This window comes from Rhipicephalus microplus, unplaced genomic scaffold, assembly GCF_043290135.1.
Source record: "Rhipicephalus microplus isolate Deutch F79 unplaced genomic scaffold, USDA_Rmic scaffold_62, whole genome shotgun sequence".
In the NCBI taxonomy this organism is placed as follows: Eukaryota; Metazoa; Arthropoda; class Arachnida; order Ixodida; family Ixodidae; genus Rhipicephalus; species Rhipicephalus microplus.
This window is the reverse complement of record NW_027464635.1, coordinates 1,729,049-1,751,502: the sequence shown is the minus strand read 5'-3', so window position 1 is coordinate 1,751,502 and position 22,454 is coordinate 1,729,049. Positions and strand designations below refer to the sequence as shown.

The window sequence follows — 22,454 nt, the reverse complement described above, 5'->3', positions numbered from 1 at the left end:
TTTTTTGTTTTCGAAGTTTAGTTCTAAATGCTTCTGATGGTGTCACTGCCTGAACAAGACGCTGCGCAGGCGCCGTGGCTTAGTTGGTTAAAGCGCCTGTCTAGCAAACAGGAGATCGTGAGTTCGAATCTCACCTGTGCCTCGAGAATCAAGACTAACGGCTCTCTAGTTTTTTTTTTGTTTTCGAAGTATTGTTCGAAATACTTCTAATGGTGTCACTGCCTGAACAAGACGCTGCGCAGGCGCCGTGGCTTAATTGGTTAAAGCGCCTGTCTAGTAAACTGGAGATCGTGAGTTCGAATCTCACCGGTGCCTCGACAGTCAAGACAAACGTCTCTCTAGTTTTTGTTTTCGTAGTTTAGTTCGAAATATTTCTGATGGTGTCACTGCCTAAACAAGACGCTGCGCAGGCGCCGTGGCTTAGTTGGTTAAAGCGCCTGTCTAGTAAACAGGAGATCGTTAGTTCGAATCTCACCGGTGCCTCGAGAGTCAAGACAAACGGCTCTCTAGTTTTTTTGTTTTCGAAGTTTAGTTCGAAATACTTCTAATGGTGTCACTGCCTGAACACGACGCTGCGCAGGTGCCGTGGCTTAGTTGGTTAAAGCGCCTGTCTAGTAAACACGAGATCGTGAGTTCGAATCTCACCGGTGCCTCGAGAGTCAAGACAAACCTCTGTCTAGTTTTTTTGTTTTCTAAGTTTAGTTCGAAATACTTCTGATGCTGTCACTGCCTGAACAAGACGCTGCACAAGCGCCGTGGCTTAGTTGGTTAAAGCGCCTGTCTAGTAAACAGCAGATCGTGAGTTCGAATCTCACCGGTGCCTCGAGAGTCAAGACAAACGTCTCTCTAGTTTTTTTGTTTTCGAAGTTTAGTTCGAAATAGTTCTGATGGTGTCACTGCCTGAACAAGACGCTGCACAAGCGCCGTGGCTTAGTTGGTTAAAGCGCCTGTCTAGTAAACAGGAGATCGTGAGTTCGAATCTCACCGGTGCCTCGAGAGTCAAGACAAACCTCTCTCCCGTTTTTCTTGTTTTCGAAGTTTAGTTCGAAATACTTCTGATGCTATCCCTGCCGGAACAACACGCTGCACAAGCGCCGTGGATTAGTTGGTTAAAGCGCCTGTCTAGTAAACAGCAGATCGTGAGTTCGAATCTCACCGGTGCCTCGGGAGTCAAGACTAACGTCTCTCTAGTTTTTTGTTTTCGAAGTTTAGTTCGAAATACTTCTGATGGTGTCACTGCCTGAACAAGATGCTGCGCAGGCGCCGTGGCTTAGTTGGTTAAAGCGCATGTCTAGTAAACAGGAGATCATTAGTTCGAATCTCACCGGTGCCACGAGAGTCAAGACAAACGTCTGTCTAGTTTTTTGTTTTCGAAGTTTAGTTATAAATGCTTCTGATGGTGTCACTGCCTGAACACGACGCTGGGCAGGTGCCGTGGCTTAGTTGGTTAAAGCGCATGTCTAGTAAACAGGAGATCATGAGTTCGAATCTCCCCGGCGCCACGAGAGTCAAGACAAACTTTTCTGTAGTTTTTTGTTTTCGAAGTTTAGTTCTAAATACTTGTGATGGTGTCACTGCCTGAACAAGACGCTGCGCAGGCGCCTTGGCTTAGTTGGTTAAAGCGCCTGTCTAGCAAACAGGAGATCGTGAGTTCGAATCTCACCGGTGCCTCGAGAGTCAAGACAAACCTCTGTCTAGTTTTTTTTGTTTTCGAAGTTTAGTTCGAAATACTTATGATGGTGTCACTGCCTGAACAAGACGCTGCACAAGCGCCGTGGCTTAGTTGGTTAAAGCGCCTGTCTAATAAACAGGAGATCGTGAGTTCGAATCTCACCGGTGCCTCGAGAGTCAAGACAAACCTCTGTCTAGTTTTTTTTGTTTTCGAAGTTTAGTTCGAAATAGTTCTGATGCTGTCACTGCCTGAACAAGACGCTGTACAAGCGCCGTGGCTTAGTTGGTTAAAGCGCCTGTCTAATAAACAGCAGATCGTGAGTTCGAATCTCACCGGTGCCTCGAGAGTCAAGACAAACGTCTCTCTAGTTTTTTTGTTTTCGAAGTTCAGTTCGAATTACTTCTGATGGTGTCACTGCCTGAACAAGACGCTGCGCAGGCGCCGTGGCTTAGTTACTTAAAGCGCCTGTCTAGTAAACCGGAGATCGTGAGATCGAATCTCACCGGTGCCCCGAGAGTCAAGACAAACGTCTCTCTAGTTCTTTGTTTTCGAAGATTAATTCGAAATACTTCTGATGGTGTCACTGCCTGAACAAGACGCTGCGCAGGGGCCTTGGCTTAGTTGGTTAAAGCGCCTGTCTAGCAAACAGGAGATCGTGAGTTCGAATCTCACCGGTGCCTCGAGAGTCAAGACTAACGTCTCTTCTGATTTTTTTTTGTTTTCGAAGTATTGTTCGAAATACTTCCAATGGTGTCACTGCCTGAACAAGACGCTGCGCAAACGCCGTGGCTCATTTGGTTAAATTTCCTGTCTAGTAAACCGGAGATCGTGAGTTCGAATCTCACCGGTGCCTCGAGAGTCAAGACAAACTTCTCTCTAGTTTTTTGTTTTTGAAGTTTAGTTCTAAATGCTTCTGATGGTGTCACTGCCTGAACAAGACGCTGCGCAGGCGCCGTGGCTTAGATGGTTAAAGCGCCTGTCTAGCAAACAGGAGATCGTGAGTTCGAATCTCACCTGTGCCTCGAGAATCAAGACTAACGGCTCTCTAGTTTTTTTTGTTTTCGAAGTATTGTTCGAAATACTTCTAATGTTGTCACTGCCTGAACAAGACGCTGCGCAGGCGCCGTGGCTTATTTGGTTGAAGCGCCTGTCTAGTAAACAGGAGATCGTTAGTTCGAATTTCACCGGTGCCTCGAGAGTCAAGACAAACGGCTCTCTAGTTTTTTTGTTTTCGAAGTTTAGTTCGAAATACTTCTAATGGTGTCACTTCCTGAACACGACGCTGCGCAGGTGCCGTGGCTAAGTTGGTTAAAGCGCATGTCTAGTAAACAGGAGATCATGAGTTCGAATCTCTTCGGCGCCACGAGAGTCAAGACAAACTTTTCTGTAGTTTTTTGTTTTCGAAGTTTAGTTCTAAATACTTGTGATGGTGTCACTGGCTGAACAAGACGCTGCACAGGCGCCTTGGCTTAGTTGGTTAAAGCGCCTGTCTAGCAAACAGGAGATCGTGAGTTCGAATCTCACCGGTGCCTCGAGAGTCAAGACTAACGTCTCTTCTGATTTTTTTTTTCGAAGTATTGTTCGAAATACTTCCAATGGTGTCACTGCCTGAACAAGACGCTGCGCAGACGCCGTGGCTCATTTGGTTAAATTTCCTGTCTAGTAAACCGGAGATCGTGAGTTCGAATCTCACCGGTGCCTCGAGAAGCAAGACAAACGTCTCTCAAGTTTTTTGTTCTCGAAGTTTAGTTCGAAATACTTCTGATGGTGTCACTGCCTGAACAAGACGCTGCACAAGCGCCGTGGCTTAGTTGGTTAAAGCGCCTGTCTAGTAAACAGGAGATCGTGAGTTCGAATCTCACCGGTGCCTCGAGAGTCAAGACAAACCTCTGTAGTTTTTTTTGTTTTCGAAGTTTAGTTCGAAATACTTCTGATGGTGTCACTGCCTGAACGAGACGCTGCACAATCGCCGTGGCTTAGTTGGTTAAAGCGCCTGTCTAGTAAACAGGAGATCGTGAGTTCGAATCTCACCGGTGCCTCGAGAGTCAAGACAAACCTCTGTCTAGTTTTTTTTTGTTTTCGAAGTTTAGTTCGAAATACTTCTGATGCTGTTACTGCCTGAACAAGACGCTGCACAAGCGCCGTGGCTTAGTTGGTTAAAGCGCCTGTCTAGTAAACAGCAGATCGTGAGTTCGAATCTCACCGGTGCCTCGAGAGTCAAGACAAACATCTCTCTAGTTTTTTGTTTTCGAAGTTCAGTTCGAATTACTTCTGATGGTGTCACTGCCTGAACAAGACGCTGCGCAGGCGCCGTGGCTTAGTTACTTAAAGCGCCTGTCTAGTAAACCGGAGATCGTGAGATCGAATCTCACCGGTGCCTCGAGAGTCAAGACAAACGTCTCTCTAGTTCTTTGTTTTCGAAGATTAGTTCGAAATACTTCTGATGGTGTCACTGCCTGAACAAGACGCTGCGCAGGGGCCTTGGCTTAGTTGGTTAAAGCGCCTGTCTAGCAAACAGGAGATCGTGAGTTCGAATCTCACCGGTGCCTCGAGAGTCAAGACTAACGTCTCTTCTGATTTTTTTTTGTTTTCGAAGTATTGTTCGAAATACTTCCAATGGTGTCACTGCCTGAACAAGACGCTGCGCAGGCGCCGTGGCTTATTTGGTTAAAGCGCCTGTCTAGTAAACTGGAGATCGTGAGTTCGAATCTCACCGGTGCCTCGACAGTCAAGACATACGTCTCTCTAGTTTTTGTTTTCGTAGTTTAGTTCGAAATACTTCTGATGGTGTCACTGCCTAAACAAGACGCTGCGCAGGCGCCGTGGCTTAGTTGGTTAAAGCGCCTGTCTAGTAAACAGGAGATCGTTAGTTCGAATCTCACCGGTGCCTCGAGAGTCAAGACAAACGGCTCTCTAGTTTTTTTGTTTTCGAAGTTTAGTTCGAAATACTTCTAATGGTGTCACTGCCTGAACACGACGCTGCGCAGGTGCCGTGGCTTAGTTGGTTAAAGCGCATGTCTAGTAAACAGGAGATCATGAGTTCGAATCTCACCGGCGCCACGAGCGTCAAGACAAACTTTTCTGTAGTTTTTTGTTTTCGAAGTTTAGTTCTAAATACTTGTGATGGTGTCACTGCCTGAACAAGAAGCTGCGCAGGCGCCTTGGCTTAGTTGGTTAAAGCGCCTGTCTAGCAAACAGGAGATCGTGAGTTCGAATCTCACCTCTGCCTCGAGAAGTAAGACAAACGTCTCTCAAGTTTTTTGTTCTCGAAGTTTAGTTCGAAATACTTCTGATGGTGTCACTGCCTGAACAAGACGCTGCCCAAGCGCCGTGGCTTAGTTGGTTATAGCGCCTGTCTAGTAAACACGAGATCGTGAGTTCGAATCTCACCGGTGCCTCGAGAGTCAAGACAAACCTCTGTCTAGTTTTTTTGTTTTCTAAGTTTAGTTCGAAATACTTCTGATGCTGTCACTGCCTGAACAAGACGCTGCACAAGCGCCGTGGCTTAGTTGGTTAAAGCGCCTGTCTAGTAAACAGCAGATCGTGAGTTCGAATCTCACCGGTGCCTCGAGAGTCAAGACAAACGTCTCTCTAGTTTTTTTTGTTTTCGAAGTTTAGTTCGAAATAGTTCTGATGGTGTCACTGCCTGAACAAGACGCTGCACAAGCGCCGTGGCTTAGTTGGTTAAAGCGCCTGTCTAGTAAACAGGAGATCGTGAGTTCGAATCTCACCGGTGCCTCGAGAGTCAAGACAAACCTCTCTCCCGTTTTTTTTGTTTTCGAAGTTTAGTTCGAAATACTTCTGATGCTATCCCTGCCGGAACAACACGCTGCACAAGCGCCGTGGATTAGTTGGTTAAAGCGCCTGTCTAGTAAACAGCAGATCGTGAGTTCGAATCTCACCGGTGCCTCGGGAGTCAAGACTAACGTCTCTCTAGTTTTTTGTTTTCGAAGTTTAGTTCGAAATACTTCTGATGGTGTCACTGCCTGAACAAGATGCTGCGCAGGCGCCGTGGCTTAGTTGGTTAAAGCGCATGTCTAGTAAACAGGAGATCATTAGTTCGAATCTCCCCGGTGCCACGAGAGTCAAGACAAACGTCTGTCTAGTTTTTTGTTTTCGAAGTTTAGTTATAAATGCTTCTGATGGTGTCACTGCCTGAACACGACGCTGGGCAGGTGCCGTGGCTTAGTTGGTTAAAGCGCATGTCTAGTAAACAGGAGATCATGAGTTCGAATCTCCCCGGCGCCACGAGAGTCAAGACAAACTTTTCTGTAGTTTTTTGTTTTCGAAGTTTAGTTCTAAATACTTGTGATGGTGTCACTGCCTGAACAAGACGCTGCGCAGGCGCCTTGGCTTAGTTGGTTAAAGCGCCTGTCTAGCAAACAGGAGATCGTGAGTTCGAATCTCACCTGTGCCTCGAGAAGCAAGACAAACGTCTCTCAAGTTTTTTGTTCTCGAAGTTTAGTTCGAAATACTTCTGATGGTGTCACTGCCTGAACAAGACGCTGCACAAGCGCCGTGGCTTAGTTGGTTAAAGCGCCTGTCTAGTAAACAGGAGATCGTGAGTTCGAATCTCACGGGTGCCTCGAGAGTCAAGACAAACCTCTGTCTAGTTTTTTTTGTTTTCGAAGTTTAGTTCGAAATACTTCTGATGCTGTCACTGCCTGAACAAGACGCTGCACAAGCGCCGTGGCTTAGTTGGTTAAAGCGCCTGTCTAGTAAACAGCAGATCGTGAGTTCGAATCTCACCGGTGCCTCGGGAGTCAAGACTAACGTCTCTCTAGTTTTTTGTTTTCGAAGTTTAGTTCGAATACTTCTGATGGTGTCACTGCCTGAACAAGATGCTGCGCAGGCGCCGTGGCTTAGTTGGTTAAAGCGCATGTCTAGTAAACAGGAGATCATTAGTTCGAATCTCACCGGTGCCACGAGAGTCAAGACAAACGTCTGTCTAGTTTTTTGTTTTCGAAGTTTAGTTCTAAATGCTTCTGTTGGTGTCACTGCCTGAACAAGACGCTGCGCAGGCGCCGTGGCTTAGTTGGTTAAAGCGCCTGTCCAGCAAACAGGAGATCGTGAGTTCGAATCTCACCGGTGCCTCGAGAATCAAGACTAACGGCTCTCTAGTTTTTTTTGTTTTTGAAGTATTGTTCGAAATAGTTCTGATGGTGTCACTGCCTGAACAAGACGCTGCACAAGCGCCGTGGCTTAGTTGGTTAAAGCGCCTGTCTAGTAAACAGGAGATCGTGAGTTCGAATCTCACCGGTGCCTCGAGAGTCAAGACAAACCTCTCTCCAGTTTTTTTTGTTTTCGAAGTTTAGTTCGAAATACTTATGATGCTGTCCCTGCCTGAACAAGACCCTGCACAAGCGCCGTGGATTAGTTGGTTAAAGCGCCTGTCTAGTAAACAGCAGATCGTGAGTTCGAATCTCACCGGTGCCTCGGGAGTCAAGACTAACGTCTCTCTAGTTTTTGTTTTCGAAGTTTAGTTCGAAATACTTCTGATGGTGTCACTGCCTAAACAAGACGCTGCGCAGGCGCCGTGGCTTAGTTGGTTAAAGCGCCTGTCTAGTAAACAGGAGATCGTTAGTTCGAATCTCACCGGTGCCTCGAGAGTCAAGACAAACGGCTCTCTAGTTTTTTTGTTTTCGAAGTTTAGTTCGAAATACTTTTAATGGTGTCACTGCCTGAACACGACGCTGCGCAGGTGCCGTGGCTTAGTTGGTTAAAGCGCATGTCTAGTAAACAGGAGATCATGAGTTCGAATCTCACCGGTGCCTCGAGAGTCAAGACAAACTTCTCTCTAGTTTTTTGTTTTCGAAGTTTAGTTCTAAATGCTTCTGATGGTGTCACTGCCTGAACAAGACGCTGCGCAGGCGCCGTGGCTTAGTTGGTTAAAGCGCCTGTCTAGCAAACAGGAGATCGTGAGTTCGAATCTCACCTGTGCCTCGAGAATCAAGACTAACGGCTCTCTAGTTTTTTTTTTGTTTTCGAAGTATTGTTCGAAATACTTCTAATGGTGTCACTGCCTGAACAAGACGCTGCGCAGGCGCCGTGGCTTAATTGGTTAAAGCGCCTGTCTAGTAAACTGGAGATCGTGAGTTCGAATCTCACCGGTGCCTCGACAGTCAAGACAAACGTCTCTCTAGTTTTTGTTTTCGTAGTTTAGTTCGAAATATTTCTGATGGTGTCACTGCCTAAACAAGACGCTGCGCAGGCGCCGTGGCTTAGTTGGTTAAAGCGCCTGTCTAGTAAACAGGAGATCGTTAGTTCGAATCTCACCGGTGCCTCGAGAGTCAAGACAAACGGCTCTCTAGTTTTTTTGTTTTCGAAGTTTAGTTCGAAATACTTCTAATGGTGTCACTGCCTGAACACGACGCTGCGCAGGTGCCGTGGCTTAGTTGGTTAAAGCGCCTGTCTAGTAAACAGGAGATCGTGAGTTCGAATCTCACCGGTGCCTCGAGAGTCAAGACAAACCTCTCTCCAGTTTTTTTTTGTTTTCGAAGTTTAGTTCGAAATACTTCTGATGCTGTCCCTGCCTGAACAAGACGCTGCACAAGCGCCGTGGATTAGTTGGTTAAAGCGCCTGTCTAGTAAACAGCAGATCGTGAGTTCGAATCTCACCGGTGCCTCGGGAGTCAAGACTAACGTCTCTCTAGTTTTTTGTTTTCGAAGTTTAGTTCGAATACTTCTGATGGTGTCACTGCCTGAACAAGATGCTGCGCAGGCGCCGTGGCTTAGTTGGTTAAAGCGCATGTCTAGTAAACAGGAGATCATTAGTTCGAATCTCACCGGTGCCACGAGAGTCAAGACAAACGTCTGTCTAGTTTTTTGTTTTCGAAGTTTAGTTCTAAATGCTTCTGTTGGTGTCACTGCCTGAACAAGACGCTGCGCAGGCGCCGTGGCTTAGTTGGTTAAAGCGCCTGTCCAGCAAACAGGAGATCGTGAGTTCGAATCTCACCGGTGCCTCGAGAATCAAGACTAACGGCTCTCTAGTTTTTTTTGTTTTTGAAGTATTGTTCGAAATAGTTCTGATGGTGTCACTGCCTGAACAAGACGCTGCACAAGCGCCGTGGCTTAGTTGGTTAAAGCGCCTGTCTAGTAAACAGGAGATCGTGAGTTCGAATCTCACCGGTGCCTCGAGAGTCAAGACAAACCTCTCTCCAGTTTTTTTTGTTTTCGAAGTTTAGTTCGAAATACTTATGATGCTGTCCCTGCCTGAACAAGACCCTGCACAAGCGCCGTGGATTAGTTGGTTAAAGCGCCTGTCTAGTAAACAGCAGATCGTGAGTTCGAATCTCACCGGTGCCTCGGGAGTCAAGACTAACGTCTCTCTAGTTTTTGTTTTCGAAGTTTAGTTCGAAATACTTCTGATGGTGTCACTGCCTAAACAAGACGCTGCGCAGGCGCCGTGGCTTAGTTGGTTAAAGCGCCTGTCTAGTAAACAGGAGATCGTTAGTTCGAATCTCACCGGTGCCTCGAGAGTCAAGACAAACGGCTCTCTAGTTTTTTTGTTTTCGAAGTTTAGTTCGAAATACTTTTAATGGTGTCACTGCCTGAACACGACGCTGCGCAGGTGCCGTGGCTTAGTTGGTTAAAGCGCATGTCTAGTAAACAGGAGATCATGAGTTCGAATCTCACCGGTGCCTCGAGAGTCAAGACAAACTTCTCTCTAGTTTTTTGTTTTCGAAGTTTAGTTCTAAATGCTTCTGATGGTGTCACTGCCTGAACAAGACGCTGCGCAGGCGCCGTGGCTTAGTTGGTTAAAGCGCCTGTCTAGCAAACAGGAGATCGTGAGTTCGAATCTCACCTGTGCCTCGAGAATCAAGACTAACGGCTCTCTAGTTTTTTTTTTGTTTTCGAAGTATTGTTCGAAATACTTCTAATGGTGTCACTGCCTGAACAAGACGCTGCGCAGGCGCCGTGGCTTAATTGGTTAAAGCGCCTGTCTAGTAAACTGGAGATCGTGAGTTCGAATCTCACCGGTGCCTCGACAGTCAAGACAAACGTCCTCTAGTTTTTGTTTTCGTAGTTTAGTTCGAAATATTTCTGATGGTGTCACTGCCTAAACAAGACGCTGCGCAGGCGCCGTGGCTTAGTTGGTTAAAGCGCCTGTCTAGTAAACAGGAGATCGTTAGTTCGAATCTCACCGGTGCCTCGAGAGTCAAGACAAACGGCTCTCTAGTTTTTTTGTTTTCGAAGTTTAGTTCGAAATACTTCTAATGGTGTCACTGCCTGAACACGACGCTGCGCAGGTGCCGTGGCTTAGTTGGTTAAAGCGCATGTCTAGTAAACAGGAGATCATGAGTTCGAATCTCACCGGCGCCACGAGCGTCAAGACAAACTTTTCTGTAGTTTTTTGTTTTCGAAGTTTAGTTCTAAATACTTGTGATGGTGTCACTGCCTGAACAAGAAGCTGCGCAGGCGCCTTGGCTTAGTTGGTTAAAGCGCCTGTCTAGCAAACAGGAGATCGTGAGTTCGAATCTCACCTGTGCCTCGAGAAGTAAGACAAACGTCTCTCAAGTTTTTTGTTCTCGAAGTTTAGTTCGAAATACTTCTGATGGTGTCACTGCCTGAACAAGACGCTGCCCAAGCGCCGTGGCTTAGTTGGTTAAAGCGCCTGTCTAGTAAACACGAGATCGTGAGTTCGAATCTCACCGGTGCCTCGAGAGTCAAGACAAACCTCTGTCTAGTTTTTTTGTTTTCTAAGTTTAGTTCGAAATACTTCTGATGCTGTCACTGCCTGAACAAGACGCTGCACAAGCGCTGTGGCTTAGTTGGTTAAAGCGCCTGTCTAGTAAACAGCAGATCGTGAGTTCGAATCTCACCGGTGCCTCGAGAGTCAAGACAAACGTCTCTCTAGTTTTTTTTGTTTTCGAAGTTTAGTTCGAAATAGTTCTGATGGTGTCACTGCCTGAACAAGACGCTGCACAAGCGCCGTGGCTTAGTTGGTTAAAGCGCCTGTCTAGTAAACAGGAGATCGTGAGTTCGAATCTCACCGGTGCCTCGAGAGTCAAGACAAACCTCTCTCCCGTTTTTCTTGTTTTCGAAGTTTAGTTCGAAATACTTCTGATGCTATCCCTGCCGGAACAACACGCTGCACAAGCGCCGTGGATTAGTTGGTTAAAGCGCCTGTCTAGTAAACAGCAGATCGTGAGTTCGAATCTCACCGGTGCCTCGGGAGTCAAGACTAACGTCTCTCTAGTTTTTTGTTTTCGAAGTTTAGTTCGAAATACTTCTGATGGTGTCACTGCCTGAACAAGATGCTGCGCAGGCGCCGTGGCTTAGTTGGTTAAAGCGCATGTCTAGTAAACAGGAGATCATTAGTTCGAATCTCACCGGTGCCACGAGAGTCAAGACAAACGTCTGTCTAGTTTTTTGTTTTCGAAGTTTAGTTATAAATGCTTCTGATGGTGTCACTGCCTGAACACGACGCTGGGCAGGTGCCGTGGCTTAGTTGGTTAAAGCGCATGTCTAGTAAACAGGAGATCATGAGTTCGAATCTCCCCGGCGCCACGAGAGTCAAGACAAACTTTTCTGTAGTTTTTTGTTTTCGAAGTTTAGTTCTAAATACTTGTGATGGTGTCACTGCCTGAACAAGACGCTGCGCAGGCGCCTTGGCTTAGTTGGTTAAAGCGCCTGTCTAGCAAACAGGAGATCGTGAGTTCGAATCTCACCTGTGCCTCGAGAAGCAAGACAAACGTCTCTCAAGTTTTTTGTTCTCGAAGTTTAGTTCGAAATACTTCTGATGGTGTCACTGCCTGAACAAGACGCTGCACAAGCGCCGTGGCTTAGTTGGTTAAAGCGCCTGTCTAGTAAACAGGAGATCGTGAGTTCGAATCTCACGGGTGCCTCGAGAGTCAAGACAAACCTCTGTCTAGTTTTTTTTGTTTTCGAAGTTTAGTTCGAAATACTTCTGATGCTGTCACTGCCTGAACAAGACGCTGCACAAGCGCCGTGGCTTAGTTGGTTAAAGCGCCTGTCTAGTAAACAGCAGATCGTGAGTTCGAATCTCACCGGTGCCTCGAGAGTCAAGACAAACGTCTCTCTAGTTTTTTTGTTTTCGAAGTTTAGTTCGAAATAGTTCTGATGGTGTCACTGCCTGAACAAGACGCTGCACAAGCGCCGTGGCTTAGTTGGTTAAAGCGCCTGTCTAGTAAACAGGAGATCGTGAGTTCGAATCTCACCGGTGCCTCGAGAGTCAAGACAAACCTCTCTCCAGTTTTTTTTGTTTTCGAAGTTTAGTTCGAAATACTTCTGATGCTGTCCCTGCCTGAACAAGACGCTGCACAAGCGCCGTGGATTAGTTGGTTAAAGCGCCTGTCTAGTAAACAGCAGATCGTGAGTTCGAATCTCACCGGTGCCTCGGGAGTCAAGACTAACGTCTCTCTAGTTTTTTGTTTTCGAAGTTTATTTCGAATACTTCTGATGGTGTCACTGCCTGAACAAGATGCTGCGCAGGCGCCGTGGCTTAGTTGGTTAAAGCGCATGTCTAGTAAACAGGAGATCATTAGTTCGAATCTCACCGGTGCCACGAGAGTCAAGACAAACGTCTGTCTAGTTTTTTGTTTTCGAAGTTTTGTTCTAAATGCTTCTGTTGGTGTCACTGCCTGAACAAGACGCTGCGCAGGCGCCGTGGCTTAGTTGGTTAAAGCGCCTGTCCAGCAAACAGGAGATCGTGAGTTCGAATCTCACCGGTGCCTCGAGAATCAAGACTAACGGCTCTCTAGTTTTTTTTGTTTTTGAAGTATTGTTCGAAATAGTTCTGATGGTGTCACTGCCTGAACAAGACGCTGCACAAGCGCCGTGGCTTAGTTGGTTAAAGCGCCTGTCTAGTAAACAGGAGATCGTGAGTTCGAATCTCACCGGTGCCTCGAGAGTCAAGACAAACCTCTCTCCAGTTTTTTTTGTTTTCGAAGTTTAGTTCGAAATACTTCTGATGCTGTCCCTGCCTGAACAAGACCCTGCACAAGCGCCGTGGATTAGTTGGTTAAAGCGCCTGTCTAGTAAACAGCAGATCGTGAGTTCGAATCTCACCGGTGCCTCGGGAGTCAAGACTAACGTCTCTCTAGTTTTTGTTTTCGAAGTTTAGTTCGAAATACTTCTGATGGTGTCACTGCCTAAACAAGACGCTGCGCAGGCGCCGTGGCTTAGTTGGTTAAAGCGCCTGTCTAGTAAACAGGAGATCGTTAGTTCGAATCTCACCGGTGCCTCGAGAGTCAAGACAAACGGCTCTCTAGTTTTTTTGTTTTCGAAGTTTAGTTCGAAATACTTTTAATGGTGTCACTGCCTGAACACGACGCTGCGCAGGTGCCGTGGCTTAGTTGGTTAAAGCGCATGTCTAGTAAACAGGAGATCATGAGTTCGAATCTCACCGGTGCCTCGAGAGTCAAGACAAACTTCTCTCTAGTTTTTTGTTTTCGAAGTTTAGTTCTAAATGCTTCTGATGGTGTCACTGCCTGAACAAGACGCTGCGCAGGCGCCGTGGCTTAGTTGGTTAAAGCGCCTGTCTAGCAAACAGGAGATCGTGAGTTCGAATCTCACCTGTGCCTCGAGAATCAAGACTAACGGCTCTCTAGTTTTTTTTGTTTTCGAAGTATTGTTCGAAATACTTCTAATGGTGTCACTGCCTGAACAAGACGCTGCGCAGGCGCCGTGGCTTAATTGGTTAAAGCGCCTGTCTAGTAAACTGGAGATCGTGAGTTCGAATCTCACCGGTGCCTCGACAGTCAAGACAAACGTCTCTCTAGTTTTTGTTTTCGTAGTTTAGTTCGAAATACTTCTGATGGTGTCACTGCCTAAACAAGACGCTGCGCAGGCGCCGTGGCTTAGTTGGTTAAAGCGCCTGTCTAGTAAACAGGAGATCGTTAGTTCAAATCTCACCGGTGCCTCGAGAGTCAAGACAAACTTTTCTGTAGTTTTTTGTTTTCGAAGTTTAGTTCTAAATACTTGTGATGGTGTCACTGCCTGAACAAGACGCTGCGCAGGCGCCTTGGCTTAGTTGGTTAAAGCGCCTGTCTAGCAAACAGGAGATCGTGAGTTCGAATCTCACCTGTGCCTCGAGAAGCAAGACAAACGTCTCTCAAGATTTTGTTCTCGAAGTTTAGTTCGAAATACTTCTGATGGTGTCACTGCCTGAACAAGACGCTGCACAAGCGCCGTGGCTTAGTTGGTTAAAGCGCCTGTCTAGTAAACAGGAGATCGTGAGTTCGAATCTCACCGGTGCCTCGAGAGTCAAGACAAACCTCTGTCTAGTTTTTTTTGTTTTCGAAGTTTAGTTCGAAATACTTCTGATGGTGTCACTGCCTGAACAAGACGCTGCACAAGCGCCGTGGCTTAGTTGGTTAAAGCGCCTGTCTAATAAACAGGAGATCGTGAGTTCGAATCTCACCGGTGCCTCGAGAGTCAAGACAAACCTCTGTCTAGTTTTTTTTGTTTTCGAAGTTTAGTTCGAAATAGTTCTGATGCTGTCACTGCCTGAACAAGACGCTGTACAAGCGCCGTGGCTTAGTTGGTTAAAGCGCCTGTCTAATAAACAGCAGATCGTGAGTTCGAATCTCAACGGTGCCTCGAGAGTCAAGACAAACGTCTCTCTAGTTTTTTTGTTTTCGAAGTTCAGTTCGAATTACTTCTGATGGTGTCACTGCCTGAACAAGACGCTGCGCAGGCGCCGTGGCTTAGTTACTTAAAGCGCCTGTCTAGTTAACCGGAGATCGTGAGATCGAATCTCACCGGTGCCCCGAGAGTCAAGACAAACGTCTCTCTAGTTCTTTGTTTTCGAAGATTAATTCGAAATACTTCTGATGGTGTCACTGCCTGAACAAGACGCTGCGCAGGGGCCTTGGCTTAGTTGGTTAAAGCGCCTGTCTAGCAAACAGGAGATCGTGAGTTCGAATCTCACCGGTGCCTCGAGAGTCAAGACTAATGTCTCTTCTGATTTTTTTTGTTTTCGAAGTATTGTTCGAAATACTTCCAATGGTGTCACTGCCTGAACAAGACGCTGCGCAGACGCCGTGGCTCATTTGGTTAAATTTCCTGTCTAGTAAACCGGAGATCGTGAGTTCGAATCTCACCGGTGCCTCGAGAGTCAAGACAAACTTCTCTCTAGTCGCCCCGCCGCGGTGGTCTAGTGGCTAAGGTACTCGGCTGCTGACCCGCAGGTCGCGGGTTCAAATCCCGGCTGCGGCGGCTGCATTTCCGATGGAGGCGGAAATGTCGAGGCCCGTGTGCTCAGCTTTGGGTGCACGTTAAAGAACCCCAGGTGGTCAAAATTTCCGGAGCCCTCCACTACGGCGTCTCTCATAATCATATGGTGGTTTTGGGACGTTAAACACCACTAATCAAACTTCTCTCTAGTTTTTTGTTTTTGAAGTTTAGTTCTAAATGCTTCTGATGGTGTCACTGCCTGAACAAGACGCTGCGCAGGCGCCGTGGCTTAGATGGTTAAAGCGCCTGTCTAGCAAACAGGAGATCGTGAGTTCGAATCTCACCTGTGCCTCGAGAATCAAGACTAACGGCTCTCTAGTTTTTTTTGTTTTCGAAGTATTGTTCGAAATACTTCTAATGGTGTCACTGCCTGAACAAGACGCTGCGCAGGCGCCGTGGCTTATTTGGTTAAAGCGCCTGTCTAGTAAACAGGAGATCGTTAGTTCGAATTTCACCGGTGCCACGAGAGTCAAGACAAACGTCTGTCTAGTTTTTTGTTTTCGAAGTTTAGTTCGAAATACTTCTAATGGTGTCACTTCCTGAACACGACGCTGCGCAGGTGCCGTGGCTAAGTTGGTTAAAGCGCATGTCTAGTAAACAGGAGATCATGAGTTCGAATCTCTTCGGCGCCACGAGAGTCAAGACAAACTTTTCTGTAGTTTTTTGTTTTCGAAGTTTAGTTCTAAATACTTGTGATGGTGTCACTGGCTGAACAAGACGCTGCGCAGGCGCCTTGGCTTAGTTGGTTAAAGCGCCTGTCTAGCAAACAGGAGATCGTGAGTTCGAATCTCACCTGTGCCTCCAGAAGCAAGACAAACGTCTCTCAAGTTTTTTGTTCTCGAAGTTTAGTTCGAAATACTTCTGATGGTGTCACTGCCTGAACAAGACGCTGCACAAGCGCCGTGGCTTAGTTGGTTAAAGCGCCTGTCTAGTAAACAGGAGATCGTGAGTTCGAATCTCACCGGTGCCTCGAGAGTCAAGACAAACCTCTGTAGTTTTTTTTGTTTTCGAAGTTTAGTTCGAAATACTTCTGATGGTGTCACTGCCTGAACGAGACGCTGCACAATCGCCGTGGCTTAGTTGGTTAAAGCGCCTGTCTAGTAAACAGGAGATCGTGAGTTCGAATCTCACCGGTGCCTCGAGAGTCAAGACAAACCTCTGTCTAGTTTTTTTTTTTGTTTTCGAAGTTTAGTTCGAAATACTTCTGATGCTGTTACTGCCTGAACAAGACGCTGCACAAGCGCCGTGGCTTAGTTGGTTAAAGCGCCTGTCTAGTAAACAGCAGATCGTGAGTTCGAATCTCACCGGTGCCTCGAGAGTCAAGACAAACATCTCTCTAGTTTTTTTGTTTTCGAAGTTCAGTTCGAATTACTTCTGATGGTGTCACTGCCTGAACAAGACGCTGCGCAGGCGCCGTGGCTTAGTTACTTAAAGCGCCTGTCTAGTAAACCGGAGATCGTGAGATCGAATCTCACCGGTGCCTCGAGAGTCAAGACAAACGTCTCTCTAGTTCTTTGTTTTCGAAGATTAGTTCGAAATACTTCTGATGGTGTCACTGCCTGAACAAGACGCTGCGCAGGGGCCTTGGCTTAGTTGGTTAAAGCGCCTGTCTAGCAAACAGGAGATCGTGAGTTCGAATCTCACCGGTGCCTCGAGAGTCAAAACTAACGTCTCTTCTGATTTTTTTTTGTTTTCGAAGTATTGTTCGAAATACTTCCAATGGTGTCACTGCCTGAACAAGACGCTGCGCAGGCGCCGTGGCTTATTTGGTTAAAGCGCCTGTCTAGTAAACTGGAGATCGTGAGTTCGAATCTCACCGGTGCCTCGACAGTCAAGACAAACGTCTCTCTAGTTTTTGTTTTCGTAGTTTAGTTCGAAATACTTCTGATGGTGTCACTGCCTAAACAAGACGCTGCGCAGGCGCCGTGGCTTAGTTGGTTAAAGCGCCTGTCTAGTAAACTGGAGATCGTTAGTTCGAATCTCACCGGTGCCTCGAGAGTCAAGACAAACGGCTCTCTAGTTTTTTTGTTTTCGAAGTTTAGTTCGAAATACTTCTAATGGTGTCACTGCCTGAACACGACGCTGCGCAGGTGCCGTGGCTTAGTTGGTTAAAGCGCATGTCTAGTAAACAGGAGATCATGAGTTCGAATCTCACCGGCGCCACGAGCGTCAAGACAAACTTTTCTGTAGTTTTTTGTTTTCGAAGTTTAGTTCTAAATACTTGTGATGGTGTCACTGCCTGAACAAGAAGCTGCGCAGGCGCCTTGGCTTAGTTGGTTAAAGCGCCTGTCTAGCAAACAGGAGATCGTGAGTTCGAATCTCACCTGTGCCTCGAGAAGCAAGACAAACGTCTCTCAAGTTTTTTGTTCTCGAAGTTTAGTTCGAAATACTTCTGATGGTGTCACTGCCTGAACAAGACGCTGCCCAAGCGCCGTGGCTTAGTTGGTTAAAGCGCCTGTCTAGTAAACACGAGATCGTGAGTTCGAATCTCACCGGTGCCTCGAGAGTCAAGACAAACCTCTGTCTAGTTTTTTTTGTTTTCGAAGTTTAGTTCGAAATACTTCTGATGGTGTCACTGCCTGAACAAGACGCTGCACAAGCGCCGTGGCTTAGTTGGTTAAAGCGCCTGTCTAATAAACAGGAGATCGTGAGTTCGAATCTCACCGGTGCCTCGAGAGTCAAGACAAACCTCTGTCTAGTTTTTTTTGTTTTCGAAGTTTAGTTCGAAATAGTTCTGATGCTGTCACTGCCTGAACAAGACGCTGTACAAGCGCCGTGGCTTAGTTGGTTAAAGCGCCTGTCTAATAAACAGCAGATCGTGAGTTCGAATCTCAACGGTGCCTCGAGAGTCAAGACAAACGTCTCTCTAGTTTTTTTGTTTTCGAAGTTCAGTTCGAATTACTTCTGATGGTGTCACTGCCTGAACAAGACGCTGCGCAGGCGCCGTGGCTTAGTTACTTAAAGCGCCTGTCTAGTAAACCGGAGATCGTGAGATCGAATCTCACCGGTGCCCCGAGAGTCAAGACAAACGTCTCTCTAGTTCTTTGTTTTCGAAGATTAATTCGAAATACTTCTGATGGTGTCACTGCCTGAACAAGACGCTGCGCAGGGGCCTTGGCTTAGTTGGTTAAAGCGCCTGTCTAGCAAACAGGAGATCGTGAGTTCGAATCTCACCGGTGCCTCGAGAGTCAAGACTAATGTCTCTTCTGATTTTTTTTGTTTTCGAAGTATTGTTCGAAATACTTCCAATGGTGTCACTGCCTGAACAAGACGCTGCGCAGACGCCGTGGCTCATTTGGTTAAATTTCCTGTCTAGTAAACCGGAGATCGTGAGTTCGAATCTCACCGGTGCCTCGAGAGTCAAGACAAACTTCTCTCTAGTCGCCCCGCCGCGGTGGTCTAGTGGCTAAGGTACTCGGCTGCTGACCCGCAGGTCGCGGGTTCAAATCCCGGCTGCGGCGGCTGCATTTCCGATGGAGGCGGAAATGTCGAGGCCCGTGTGCTCAGCTTTGGGTGCACGTTAAAGAACCCCAGGTGGTCAAAATTTCCGGAGCCCTCCACTACGGCGTCTCTCATAATCATATGGTGGTTTTGGGACGTTAAACACCACTAATCAAACTTCTCTCTAGTTTTTTGTTTTTGAAGTTTAGTTCTAAATGCTTCTGATGGTGTCACTGCCTGAACAAGACGCTGCGCAGGCGCCGTGGCTTAGATGGTTAAAGCGCCTGTCTAGCAAACAGGAGATCGTGAGTTCGAATCTCACCTGTGCCTCGAGAATCAAGACTAACGGCTCTCTAGTTTTTTTTGTTTTCGAAGTATTGTTCGAAATACTTCTAATGGTGTCACTGCCTGAACAAGACGCTGCGCAGGCGCCGTGGCTTATTTGGTTAAAGCGCCTGTCTAGTAAACAGGAGATCGTTAGTTCGAATTTCACCGGTGCCACGAGAGTCAAGACAAACGTCTGTCTAGTTTTTTGTTTTCGAAGTTTAGTTCGAAATACTTCTAATGGTGTCACTTCCTGAACACGACGCTGCGCAGGTGCCGTGGCTAAGTTGGTTAAAGCGCATGTCTAGTAAACAGGAGATCATGAGTTCGAATCTCTTCGGCGCCACGAGAGTCAAGACAAACTTTTCTGTAGTTTTTTGTTTTCGAAGTTTAGTTCTAAATACTTGTGATGGTGTCACTGGCTGAACAAGACGCTGCACAGGCGCCTTGGCTTAGTTGGTTAAAGCGCCTGTCTAGCAAACAGGAGATCGTGAGTTCGAATCTCACCTGTGCCTCCAGAAGCAAGACAAACGTCTCTCAAGTTTTTTGTTCTCGAAGTTTAGTTCGAAATACTTCTGATGGTGTCACTGCCTGAACAAGACGCTGCACAAGCGCCGTGGCTTAGTTGGTTAAAGCGCCTGTCTAGTAAACAGGAGATCGTGAGTTCGAATCTCACCGGTGCCTCGAGAGTCAAGACAAACCTCTGTAGTTTTTTTTGTTTTCGAAGTTTAGTTCGAAATACTTCTGATGGTGTCACTGCCTGAACGAGACGCTGCACAATCGCCGTGGCTTAGTTGGTTAAAGCGCCTGTCTAGTAAACAGGAGATCGTGAGTTCGAATCTCACCGGTGCCTCGAGAGTCAAGACAAACCTCTGTCTAGTTTTTTTTTTTGTTTTCGAAGTTTAGTTCGAAATACTTCTGATGCTGTTACTGCCTGAACAAGACGCTGCACAAGCGCCGTGGCTTAGTTGGTTAAAGCGCCTGTCTAGTAAACAGCAGATCGTGAGTTCGAATCTCACCGGTGCCTCGAGAGTCAAGACAAACATCTCTCTAGTTTTTTTGTTTTCGAAGTTCAGTTCGAATTACTTCTGATGGTGTCACTGCCTGAACAAGACGCTGCGCAGGCGCCGTGGCTTAGTTACTTAAAGCGCCTGTCTAGTAAACCGGAGATCGTGAGATCGAATCTCACCGGTGCCTCGAGAGTCAAGACAAACGTCTCTCTAGTTCTTTGTTTTCGAAGATTAGTTCGAAATACTTCTGATGGTGTCACTGCCTGAACAAGACGCTGCGCAGGGGCCTTGGCTTAGTTGGTTAAAGCGCCTGTCTAGCAAACAGGAGATCGTGAGTTCGAATCTCACCGGTGCCTCGAGAGTCAAAACTAACGTCTCTTCTGATTTTTTTTTGTTTTCGAAGTATTGTTCGAAATACTTCCAATGGTGTCACTGCCTGAACAAGACGCTGCGCAGGCGCCGTGGCTTATTTGGTTAAAGCGCCTGTCTAGTAAACTGGAGATCGTGAGTTCGAATCTCACCGGTGCCTCGACAGTCAAGACAAACGTCTCTCTAGTTTTTGTTTTCGTAGTTTAGTTCGAAATACTTCTGATGGTGTCACTGCCTAAACAAGACGCTGCGCAGGCGCCGTGGCTTAGTTGGTTAAAGCGCCTGTCTAGTAAACTGGAGATCGTTAGTTCGAATCTCACCGGTGCCTCGAGAGTCAAGACAAACGGCTCTCTAGTTTTTTTGTTTTCGAAGTTTAGTTCGAAATACTTCTAATGGTGTCACTGCCTGAACACGACGCTGCGCAGGTGCCGTGGCTTAGTTGGTTAAAGCGCATGTCTAGTAAACAGGAGATCATGAGTTCGAATCTCACCGGCGCCACGAGCGTCAAGACAAACTTTTCTGTAGTTTTTTGTTTTCGAAGTTTAGTTCTAAATACTTGTGATGGTGTCACTGCCTGAACAAGAAGCTGCGCAGGCGCCTTGGCTTAGTTGGTTAAAGCGCCTGTCTAGCAAACAGGAGATCGTGAGTTCGAATCTCACCTGTGCCTCGAGAAGCAAGACAAACGTCTCTCAAGTTTTTTGTTCTCGAAGTTTAGTTCGAAATACTTCTGATGGTGTCACTGCCTGAACAAGACGCTGCCCAAGCGCCGTGGCTTAGTTGGTTAAAGCGCCTGTCTAGTAAACACGAGATCGTGAGTTCGAATCTCACCGGTGCCTCGAGAGTCAAGACAAACCTCTGTCTAGTTTTTTTGTTTTCTAAGTTTAGTTCGAAATACTTCTGATGCTGTCACTGCCTGAACAAGACGCTGCACAAGCGCCGTGGCTTAGTTGGTTAAAGCGCCTGTCTAGTAAACAGCAGATCGTGAGTTCGAATCTCACCGGTGCCTCGAGAGTCAAGACAAACGTCTCTCTAGTTTTTTTTGTTTTCGAAGTTTAGTTCGAAATAGTTCTGATGGTGTCACTGCCTGAACAAGACGCTGCACAAGCGCCGTGGCTTAGTTGGTTAAAGCGCCTGTCTAGTAAACAGGAGATCGTGAGTTCGAATCTCACCGGTGCCTCGAGAGTCAAGACAAACCTCTCTCCGGTTTTTTTTGTTTTCGAAGTTTAGTTCGAAATACTTCTGATGCTATCCCTGCCGGAACAAGACGCTGCACAAGCGCCGTGGATTAGTTGGTTAAAGCGCCTGTCTAGTAAACAGCAGATCGTGAGTTCGAATCTCACCGGTGCCTCGGGAGTCAAGACTAACGTCTCTCTAGTTTTTTGTTTTCGAAGTTTAGTTAGAAATACTTCTGATGGTGTCACTGCCTGAACAAGATGCTGCGCAGGCGCCGTGGCTTAGTTGGTTAAAGCGCATGTCTAGTAAACAGGAGATCATTAGTTCGAATCTCACCGGTGCCACGAGAGTCAAGACAAACGTCTGTCTAGTTTTTTGTTTTCGAAGTTTAGTTATAAATGCTTCTGATGGTGTCACTGCCTGAACACGACGCTGGGCAGGTGCCGTGGCTTAGTTGGTTAAAGCGCATGTCTAGTAAACAGGAGATCATGAGTTCGAATCTCCCCGGCGCCACGAGAGTCAAGACAAACTTTTCTGTAGTTTTTTGTTTTCGAAGTTTAGTTCTAAATACTTGTGATGGTGTCACTGCCTGAACAAGACGCTGCGCAGGCGCCTTGGCTTAGTTGGTTAAAGCGCCTGTCTAGCAAACAGGAGATCGTGAGTTCGAATCTCACCTGTGCCTCGAGAAGCAAGACAAACGTCTCTCAAGTTTTTTGTTCTCGAAGTTTAGTTCGAAATACTTCTGATGGTGTCACTGCCTGAACAAGACGCTGCACAAGCGCCGTGGCTTAGTTGGTTAAAGCGCCTGTCTAGTAAACAGGAGATCGTGAGTTCGAATCTCACGGGTGCCTCGAGAGTCAAGACAAACCTCTGTCTAGTTTTTTTTTGTTTTCGAAGTTTAGTTCGAAATACTTCTGATGCTGTCACTGCCTGAACAAGACGCTGCACAAGCGCCGTGGCTTAGTTGGTTAAAGCGCCTGTCTAGTAAACAGCAGATCGTGAGTTCGAATCTCACCGGTGCCTCGAGAGTCAAGACAAACGTCTCTCTAGTTTTTTTGTTTTCGAAGTTTAGTTCGAAATAGTTCTGATGGTGTCACTGCCTGAACAAGACGCTGCACAAGCGCCGTGGCTTAGTTGGTTAAAGCGCCTGTCTAGTAAACAGGAGATCGTGAGTTCGAATCTCACCGGTGCCTCGAGAGTCAAGACAAACCTCTCTCCAGTTTTTTTTGTTTTCGAAGTTTAGTTCGAAATACTTCTGATGCTGT

The 22,454-nt window shown here is 46.7% G+C and overlaps 60 non-coding genes across 60 annotated transcripts; all 60 read left to right on the top strand.

Annotated features, from left to right (window-relative positions):
- Positions 1 to 68: 68 nt before the first annotated feature.
- Positions 69 to 142, top strand: TRNAA-AGC (transfer RNA alanine (anticodon AGC)). Its single transcript has one exon. It is a non-coding gene; the product is annotated as a tRNA-Ala (tRNA).
- A 99-nt stretch (positions 143 to 241) lies between these two features.
- On the top strand, positions 242 to 315 carry TRNAT-AGU (transfer RNA threonine (anticodon AGU)). The gene has a single exon. It is a non-coding gene; the product is annotated as a tRNA-Thr (tRNA).
- Positions 316 to 409: 94 nt separating this feature from the next.
- On the top strand, positions 410 to 483 carry TRNAT-AGU (transfer RNA threonine (anticodon AGU)). Its single transcript has one exon. It is a non-coding gene; the product is annotated as a tRNA-Thr (tRNA).
- Positions 484 to 919: 436 nt separating this feature from the next.
- TRNAT-AGU (transfer RNA threonine (anticodon AGU)) lies at positions 920 to 993 on the top strand. The gene has a single exon. It is a non-coding gene; the product is annotated as a tRNA-Thr (tRNA).
- Positions 994 to 1,597: 604 nt separating this feature from the next.
- On the top strand, positions 1,598 to 1,671 carry TRNAA-AGC (transfer RNA alanine (anticodon AGC)). The gene has a single exon. It is a non-coding gene; the product is annotated as a tRNA-Ala (tRNA).
- A 97-nt stretch (positions 1,672 to 1,768) lies between these two features.
- Positions 1,769 to 1,842, top strand: TRNAI-AAU (transfer RNA isoleucine (anticodon AAU)). Its single transcript has one exon. It is a non-coding gene; the product is annotated as a tRNA-Ile (tRNA).
- A 97-nt stretch (positions 1,843 to 1,939) lies between these two features.
- Positions 1,940 to 2,013, top strand: TRNAI-AAU (transfer RNA isoleucine (anticodon AAU)). Its single transcript has one exon. It is a non-coding gene; the product is annotated as a tRNA-Ile (tRNA).
- Positions 2,014 to 2,278: 265 nt separating this feature from the next.
- Positions 2,279 to 2,352, top strand: TRNAA-AGC (transfer RNA alanine (anticodon AGC)). Its single transcript has one exon. It is a non-coding gene; the product is annotated as a tRNA-Ala (tRNA).
- Positions 2,353 to 2,620: 268 nt separating this feature from the next.
- Positions 2,621 to 2,694, top strand: TRNAA-AGC (transfer RNA alanine (anticodon AGC)). Its single transcript has one exon. It is a non-coding gene; the product is annotated as a tRNA-Ala (tRNA).
- A 436-nt stretch (positions 2,695 to 3,130) lies between these two features.
- On the top strand, positions 3,131 to 3,204 carry TRNAA-AGC (transfer RNA alanine (anticodon AGC)). The gene has a single exon. It is a non-coding gene; the product is annotated as a tRNA-Ala (tRNA).
- Positions 3,205 to 3,468: 264 nt separating this feature from the next.
- On the top strand, positions 3,469 to 3,542 carry TRNAT-AGU (transfer RNA threonine (anticodon AGU)). The gene has a single exon. It is a non-coding gene; the product is annotated as a tRNA-Thr (tRNA).
- A 605-nt stretch (positions 3,543 to 4,147) lies between these two features.
- Positions 4,148 to 4,221, top strand: TRNAA-AGC (transfer RNA alanine (anticodon AGC)). The gene has a single exon. It is a non-coding gene; the product is annotated as a tRNA-Ala (tRNA).
- A 267-nt stretch (positions 4,222 to 4,488) lies between these two features.
- On the top strand, positions 4,489 to 4,562 carry TRNAT-AGU (transfer RNA threonine (anticodon AGU)). The gene has a single exon. It is a non-coding gene; the product is annotated as a tRNA-Thr (tRNA).
- Positions 4,563 to 5,337: 775 nt separating this feature from the next.
- TRNAT-AGU (transfer RNA threonine (anticodon AGU)) lies at positions 5,338 to 5,411 on the top strand. The gene has a single exon. It is a non-coding gene; the product is annotated as a tRNA-Thr (tRNA).
- Positions 5,412 to 6,015: 604 nt separating this feature from the next.
- On the top strand, positions 6,016 to 6,089 carry TRNAA-AGC (transfer RNA alanine (anticodon AGC)). Its single transcript has one exon. It is a non-coding gene; the product is annotated as a tRNA-Ala (tRNA).
- Positions 6,090 to 6,184: 95 nt separating this feature from the next.
- Positions 6,185 to 6,258, top strand: TRNAT-AGU (transfer RNA threonine (anticodon AGU)). The gene has a single exon. It is a non-coding gene; the product is annotated as a tRNA-Thr (tRNA).
- A 434-nt stretch (positions 6,259 to 6,692) lies between these two features.
- On the top strand, positions 6,693 to 6,766 carry TRNAA-AGC (transfer RNA alanine (anticodon AGC)). Its single transcript has one exon. It is a non-coding gene; the product is annotated as a tRNA-Ala (tRNA).
- Positions 6,767 to 6,863: 97 nt separating this feature from the next.
- On the top strand, positions 6,864 to 6,937 carry TRNAT-AGU (transfer RNA threonine (anticodon AGU)). Its single transcript has one exon. It is a non-coding gene; the product is annotated as a tRNA-Thr (tRNA).
- Positions 6,938 to 7,202: 265 nt separating this feature from the next.
- Positions 7,203 to 7,276, top strand: TRNAT-AGU (transfer RNA threonine (anticodon AGU)). Its single transcript has one exon. It is a non-coding gene; the product is annotated as a tRNA-Thr (tRNA).
- A 265-nt stretch (positions 7,277 to 7,541) lies between these two features.
- On the top strand, positions 7,542 to 7,615 carry TRNAA-AGC (transfer RNA alanine (anticodon AGC)). Its single transcript has one exon. It is a non-coding gene; the product is annotated as a tRNA-Ala (tRNA).
- A 99-nt stretch (positions 7,616 to 7,714) lies between these two features.
- TRNAT-AGU (transfer RNA threonine (anticodon AGU)) lies at positions 7,715 to 7,788 on the top strand. Its single transcript has one exon. It is a non-coding gene; the product is annotated as a tRNA-Thr (tRNA).
- A 94-nt stretch (positions 7,789 to 7,882) lies between these two features.
- TRNAT-AGU (transfer RNA threonine (anticodon AGU)) lies at positions 7,883 to 7,956 on the top strand. The gene has a single exon. It is a non-coding gene; the product is annotated as a tRNA-Thr (tRNA).
- Positions 7,957 to 8,052: 96 nt separating this feature from the next.
- Positions 8,053 to 8,126, top strand: TRNAT-AGU (transfer RNA threonine (anticodon AGU)). Its single transcript has one exon. It is a non-coding gene; the product is annotated as a tRNA-Thr (tRNA).
- A 435-nt stretch (positions 8,127 to 8,561) lies between these two features.
- On the top strand, positions 8,562 to 8,635 carry TRNAA-AGC (transfer RNA alanine (anticodon AGC)). Its single transcript has one exon. It is a non-coding gene; the product is annotated as a tRNA-Ala (tRNA).
- A 97-nt stretch (positions 8,636 to 8,732) lies between these two features.
- TRNAT-AGU (transfer RNA threonine (anticodon AGU)) lies at positions 8,733 to 8,806 on the top strand. The gene has a single exon. It is a non-coding gene; the product is annotated as a tRNA-Thr (tRNA).
- A 265-nt stretch (positions 8,807 to 9,071) lies between these two features.
- On the top strand, positions 9,072 to 9,145 carry TRNAT-AGU (transfer RNA threonine (anticodon AGU)). Its single transcript has one exon. It is a non-coding gene; the product is annotated as a tRNA-Thr (tRNA).
- Positions 9,146 to 9,410: 265 nt separating this feature from the next.
- Positions 9,411 to 9,484, top strand: TRNAA-AGC (transfer RNA alanine (anticodon AGC)). The gene has a single exon. It is a non-coding gene; the product is annotated as a tRNA-Ala (tRNA).
- A 99-nt stretch (positions 9,485 to 9,583) lies between these two features.
- TRNAT-AGU (transfer RNA threonine (anticodon AGU)) lies at positions 9,584 to 9,657 on the top strand. Its single transcript has one exon. It is a non-coding gene; the product is annotated as a tRNA-Thr (tRNA).
- Positions 9,658 to 9,750: 93 nt separating this feature from the next.
- TRNAT-AGU (transfer RNA threonine (anticodon AGU)) lies at positions 9,751 to 9,824 on the top strand. The gene has a single exon. It is a non-coding gene; the product is annotated as a tRNA-Thr (tRNA).
- Positions 9,825 to 10,089: 265 nt separating this feature from the next.
- TRNAA-AGC (transfer RNA alanine (anticodon AGC)) lies at positions 10,090 to 10,163 on the top strand. Its single transcript has one exon. It is a non-coding gene; the product is annotated as a tRNA-Ala (tRNA).
- A 436-nt stretch (positions 10,164 to 10,599) lies between these two features.
- Positions 10,600 to 10,673, top strand: TRNAT-AGU (transfer RNA threonine (anticodon AGU)). Its single transcript has one exon. It is a non-coding gene; the product is annotated as a tRNA-Thr (tRNA).
- A 604-nt stretch (positions 10,674 to 11,277) lies between these two features.
- On the top strand, positions 11,278 to 11,351 carry TRNAA-AGC (transfer RNA alanine (anticodon AGC)). The gene has a single exon. It is a non-coding gene; the product is annotated as a tRNA-Ala (tRNA).
- A 95-nt stretch (positions 11,352 to 11,446) lies between these two features.
- Positions 11,447 to 11,520, top strand: TRNAT-AGU (transfer RNA threonine (anticodon AGU)). The gene has a single exon. It is a non-coding gene; the product is annotated as a tRNA-Thr (tRNA).
- Positions 11,521 to 11,787: 267 nt separating this feature from the next.
- TRNAT-AGU (transfer RNA threonine (anticodon AGU)) lies at positions 11,788 to 11,861 on the top strand. Its single transcript has one exon. It is a non-coding gene; the product is annotated as a tRNA-Thr (tRNA).
- Positions 11,862 to 12,295: 434 nt separating this feature from the next.
- TRNAA-AGC (transfer RNA alanine (anticodon AGC)) lies at positions 12,296 to 12,369 on the top strand. The gene has a single exon. It is a non-coding gene; the product is annotated as a tRNA-Ala (tRNA).
- Positions 12,370 to 12,466: 97 nt separating this feature from the next.
- Positions 12,467 to 12,540, top strand: TRNAT-AGU (transfer RNA threonine (anticodon AGU)). Its single transcript has one exon. It is a non-coding gene; the product is annotated as a tRNA-Thr (tRNA).
- Positions 12,541 to 12,805: 265 nt separating this feature from the next.
- On the top strand, positions 12,806 to 12,879 carry TRNAT-AGU (transfer RNA threonine (anticodon AGU)). Its single transcript has one exon. It is a non-coding gene; the product is annotated as a tRNA-Thr (tRNA).
- Positions 12,880 to 13,144: 265 nt separating this feature from the next.
- TRNAA-AGC (transfer RNA alanine (anticodon AGC)) lies at positions 13,145 to 13,218 on the top strand. The gene has a single exon. It is a non-coding gene; the product is annotated as a tRNA-Ala (tRNA).
- Positions 13,219 to 13,315: 97 nt separating this feature from the next.
- Positions 13,316 to 13,389, top strand: TRNAT-AGU (transfer RNA threonine (anticodon AGU)). Its single transcript has one exon. It is a non-coding gene; the product is annotated as a tRNA-Thr (tRNA).
- Positions 13,390 to 13,483: 94 nt separating this feature from the next.
- TRNAT-AGU (transfer RNA threonine (anticodon AGU)) lies at positions 13,484 to 13,557 on the top strand. The gene has a single exon. It is a non-coding gene; the product is annotated as a tRNA-Thr (tRNA).
- Positions 13,558 to 13,652: 95 nt separating this feature from the next.
- TRNAA-AGC (transfer RNA alanine (anticodon AGC)) lies at positions 13,653 to 13,726 on the top strand. The gene has a single exon. It is a non-coding gene; the product is annotated as a tRNA-Ala (tRNA).
- A 94-nt stretch (positions 13,727 to 13,820) lies between these two features.
- Positions 13,821 to 13,894, top strand: TRNAT-AGU (transfer RNA threonine (anticodon AGU)). The gene has a single exon. It is a non-coding gene; the product is annotated as a tRNA-Thr (tRNA).
- A 97-nt stretch (positions 13,895 to 13,991) lies between these two features.
- Positions 13,992 to 14,065, top strand: TRNAI-AAU (transfer RNA isoleucine (anticodon AAU)). Its single transcript has one exon. It is a non-coding gene; the product is annotated as a tRNA-Ile (tRNA).
- Positions 14,066 to 14,501: 436 nt separating this feature from the next.
- On the top strand, positions 14,502 to 14,575 carry TRNAA-AGC (transfer RNA alanine (anticodon AGC)). The gene has a single exon. It is a non-coding gene; the product is annotated as a tRNA-Ala (tRNA).
- A 515-nt stretch (positions 14,576 to 15,090) lies between these two features.
- TRNAA-AGC (transfer RNA alanine (anticodon AGC)) lies at positions 15,091 to 15,164 on the top strand. Its single transcript has one exon. It is a non-coding gene; the product is annotated as a tRNA-Ala (tRNA).
- Positions 15,165 to 15,599: 435 nt separating this feature from the next.
- On the top strand, positions 15,600 to 15,673 carry TRNAA-AGC (transfer RNA alanine (anticodon AGC)). The gene has a single exon. It is a non-coding gene; the product is annotated as a tRNA-Ala (tRNA).
- Positions 15,674 to 15,768: 95 nt separating this feature from the next.
- On the top strand, positions 15,769 to 15,842 carry TRNAT-AGU (transfer RNA threonine (anticodon AGU)). Its single transcript has one exon. It is a non-coding gene; the product is annotated as a tRNA-Thr (tRNA).
- A 608-nt stretch (positions 15,843 to 16,450) lies between these two features.
- On the top strand, positions 16,451 to 16,524 carry TRNAA-AGC (transfer RNA alanine (anticodon AGC)). Its single transcript has one exon. It is a non-coding gene; the product is annotated as a tRNA-Ala (tRNA).
- Positions 16,525 to 17,130: 606 nt separating this feature from the next.
- On the top strand, positions 17,131 to 17,204 carry TRNAA-AGC (transfer RNA alanine (anticodon AGC)). Its single transcript has one exon. It is a non-coding gene; the product is annotated as a tRNA-Ala (tRNA).
- A 266-nt stretch (positions 17,205 to 17,470) lies between these two features.
- TRNAI-AAU (transfer RNA isoleucine (anticodon AAU)) lies at positions 17,471 to 17,544 on the top strand. Its single transcript has one exon. It is a non-coding gene; the product is annotated as a tRNA-Ile (tRNA).
- Positions 17,545 to 17,980: 436 nt separating this feature from the next.
- On the top strand, positions 17,981 to 18,054 carry TRNAA-AGC (transfer RNA alanine (anticodon AGC)). The gene has a single exon. It is a non-coding gene; the product is annotated as a tRNA-Ala (tRNA).
- Positions 18,055 to 18,569: 515 nt separating this feature from the next.
- TRNAA-AGC (transfer RNA alanine (anticodon AGC)) lies at positions 18,570 to 18,643 on the top strand. The gene has a single exon. It is a non-coding gene; the product is annotated as a tRNA-Ala (tRNA).
- Positions 18,644 to 19,078: 435 nt separating this feature from the next.
- Positions 19,079 to 19,152, top strand: TRNAA-AGC (transfer RNA alanine (anticodon AGC)). Its single transcript has one exon. It is a non-coding gene; the product is annotated as a tRNA-Ala (tRNA).
- Positions 19,153 to 19,247: 95 nt separating this feature from the next.
- On the top strand, positions 19,248 to 19,321 carry TRNAT-AGU (transfer RNA threonine (anticodon AGU)). Its single transcript has one exon. It is a non-coding gene; the product is annotated as a tRNA-Thr (tRNA).
- A 608-nt stretch (positions 19,322 to 19,929) lies between these two features.
- On the top strand, positions 19,930 to 20,003 carry TRNAA-AGC (transfer RNA alanine (anticodon AGC)). The gene has a single exon. It is a non-coding gene; the product is annotated as a tRNA-Ala (tRNA).
- Positions 20,004 to 20,609: 606 nt separating this feature from the next.
- On the top strand, positions 20,610 to 20,683 carry TRNAA-AGC (transfer RNA alanine (anticodon AGC)). Its single transcript has one exon. It is a non-coding gene; the product is annotated as a tRNA-Ala (tRNA).
- A 436-nt stretch (positions 20,684 to 21,119) lies between these two features.
- Positions 21,120 to 21,193, top strand: TRNAT-AGU (transfer RNA threonine (anticodon AGU)). Its single transcript has one exon. It is a non-coding gene; the product is annotated as a tRNA-Thr (tRNA).
- Positions 21,194 to 21,797: 604 nt separating this feature from the next.
- Positions 21,798 to 21,871, top strand: TRNAA-AGC (transfer RNA alanine (anticodon AGC)). The gene has a single exon. It is a non-coding gene; the product is annotated as a tRNA-Ala (tRNA).
- A 95-nt stretch (positions 21,872 to 21,966) lies between these two features.
- Positions 21,967 to 22,040, top strand: TRNAT-AGU (transfer RNA threonine (anticodon AGU)). Its single transcript has one exon. It is a non-coding gene; the product is annotated as a tRNA-Thr (tRNA).
- A 268-nt stretch (positions 22,041 to 22,308) lies between these two features.
- Positions 22,309 to 22,382, top strand: TRNAT-AGU (transfer RNA threonine (anticodon AGU)). Its single transcript has one exon. It is a non-coding gene; the product is annotated as a tRNA-Thr (tRNA).
- Positions 22,383 to 22,454: the final 72 nt, after the last annotated feature.